The sequence below is a fragment of the Lycium barbarum genome, chromosome 7 (assembly GCF_019175385.1).
Source record: "Lycium barbarum isolate Lr01 chromosome 7, ASM1917538v2, whole genome shotgun sequence".
NCBI lineage: Eukaryota > Viridiplantae > Streptophyta > Magnoliopsida > Solanales > Solanaceae > Lycium > Lycium barbarum.
In genome coordinates this window covers 25,564,688-25,567,765 of record NC_083343.1, presented here as the reverse complement: position 1 = coordinate 25,567,765, position 3,078 = coordinate 25,564,688, and positions in this window count along the sequence as shown.

Genomic DNA, 3,078 nt, shown 5'->3' with positions numbered 1-3,078 from the left:
TATTTGCTACATGACTTACTTGACTCTATGTGATCATGACTTTACCTAGATATGTTGTGAGACTGACATCATTTTGCATTTTTATGTTCTTATATCCCCACAAAAGTTGATTCGGGTCGACACCAACCATCCGGGATGCCAAACCAGGAGGGACTTTGAAGAATTGGATTCTTACTCCACGAGTCTTGGCAGTTTGAACATGTAGAAAACTTTTGAAATAGCACGATTTTAAAATTGAGGTTTGAATCATGCTCAAGACTTTTGTTGCTTTACCTCATCTTTTGAAAACTTAATTGCAAAATCTATGCATTTCTGATTTTCCTTAATCTTCTATTATTATTTTCTACTTTATTTATCAAATCTGTCAACTCTATGATCGTGACATAAAATGAACGAATGAATAACCTACATCTCGAGAGAATAACAAAAATTAGAGGACAAGACAAGATTCCACTTGGGAGAATTTGAAACAGCCAATAGATAATGGCACAAACATGAAATCAAAGGACGACATTAGATTAGACAACCTAGTTTGCAACCCTTCCTTTAACAATCAAGGTGCGAACTACGCTTGACCTGATTCCTCGGTGGATACGTAGGCAGCCCACATAGGGACTCGGTCATACTAGGTTAGAATTTTTGCCATTTTGCATGCGTGCGAACTACGCTTGACCTGATTCCTCGGTGGATACGTAGGCAGCCTACACAGGGACTCGGTCATACTAGATTAGAATTTTTCCCTTTTTGGATCCTTACGAACTACGCTGACCTGATTCCCATGGGGGATACGTAGGCAGCCCACATAGGGTTCGGTTGCTTTATAACAAAAAAACCATATTTTTATGAACCATACGAACTACGCTGACCTGATTCCCATGGGGGGATACGTAGGCAGCCCACATAGGGTTCGGTTGCTTTACAAAAAAAAATCCAAAAACATCTTATGAACAGAACTACGCTGACCTGATTCCCTTGGTGGGATACGTAGGCAATCCACATCGGGTTCGGTCCCTTCATTAGAAGATTTTAGACCATTCTATACATTTACGAACTACGTTCTGACCTGATTCCTTGGCGGATACGTAGGCAACCTATACAAGGTTCGGTCACACCATAGCATAGATGTAGTACGCCCTTCAGAATCAAAACTGGGGCATATTTTTGAAAGGGTATAGACAAAAGAACAGTTGTGCATCGACAAGATTAAGGCTACCAGGCAGGAAGTATTATAGATCGATTACTTTGGAAGTGTCACAATCTGAAGTTGGCAGAAATTATTTTACAACTTACACACATATATTTACACATATATCTTTCATTACATACATATACATCTTTCCTTAGATACATACATTTGCATATATATATATATATGTATATATATTGCACAACTTATATATATATAGTCACATTTCCTTATACATATACCTACATAGCTACCTTTGAAATCAAATACTTTCTTGCAATTGTTTCACTATTGTTCACCTACCGAGGTTTGAACGGAGATCACAAGATCCAAACAAACAAGATGAATGGAGCGCCAACCGCGTCAAGCTTCGAGTCAACACGAATCAACTTCCCCCTCCCAAACTAAGAATTTTTCTTTGAGTGCAGGATTTAAAGGACTGCAAGATCAATAGTCAAGTCTATCAATCATAGCAGAAAAGCATCATCTGGCTCAACATGGCCTCGCCTAAAAAAAGCCGAACGGCTTTATTTCTAACTCTAACTTTAATTTTATTTTATCACAATAACTTTATGACTTTATATACCTGTTTTGTAGGTTGATAAGATTGAAGGCAAATTGAATCAAGATTACGTGTCCTGAATTGGGCCTGTCACGATACCATCGACATCATCAACCAAATGACTATTCTATCACTTTTATTCCATACTTTATCAATTACCTTCTCATATACTTTACCAACTTTAACGACTTTATCCTGAACTTTACAGGAATCAATGTCAAGTCTCCGAAGACAACCGGAGGCATCATTTGGCCTCTTCGGCACAAGCCAAACGGCTACACTCTTACTTTATCCCCTACTTTACCTCCTACTTTATCATTTACTTTACCAACTTTAACAACTTTACCCTGAACTTTACAGGCATTACCATCGAGCCTCCGAAGACAACCGGAGACATCATCTACTTTACAACTTTATCCTGGACTCTACGGGAATCATCATCAAATCTCTGAAGACAACCAGAGACATCACATGGCCACACGGCCTCATACGCACAAGCCGGACGGCTGCACTTTGACTTTACTCTCTACTTTATCATCTACTTTACCAACTTTAACGACTTTATCCTGAACTTTACAGGAATTATCATTGAGCCTCCGAAGACAACCGGAGACATTGTCCACTTTACAACTTTATCCTGGACTTTACGGGAATCATCATCGAATCTCTGAAGACAACCGGAGAAGTAGCATCAAGTCCCCGAAGACAACCGGAGACACAACATCAAGTCCCCGAAGACAACCGGAGACACATCATCAAATCTCTGAAGACAACCGGAGAAGTAGCATCAAGTCCCCGAAGACAACCGGAGACACATCATCAAATCTCTGAAAACAACCGGAGATGTATCATCAAGTCCCCGAAGACAACCGGAGACACAACATCAAATCTCTGAAGACAACCGGAGACAGATCATCAAGTCCCGAAGACAACCGGGCATCACTTGGCTATACTGTCTCATATGCATAAGCCGGACGGCTACACATCATCAACTCTAACGATTTTACCTTGAACTTTACAGGAGTATCATCAAGTCCCCGAAGACAACCGGAGACACAACATCAAGTCCCCGAAGACAACCGGAGACACAACATCAAGTCCCCGAAGACAACCGGAGACACAGCATCAAGTCCCCGAAGACAACCGGAGACACAGCATCAAGTCTCCGAAGACAACCGGAGACACAACATCAAGTCCCCGAAGACAACCGGAGACACAGCATCAAGTCCCCGAAGACAACCGGAGGCACAACATCAAGTCTCCAAAGACAATCGGAGACACAGCATCAAGTCCCCGAAGACAACCGGAGACATCACCCGGCTACACGGCT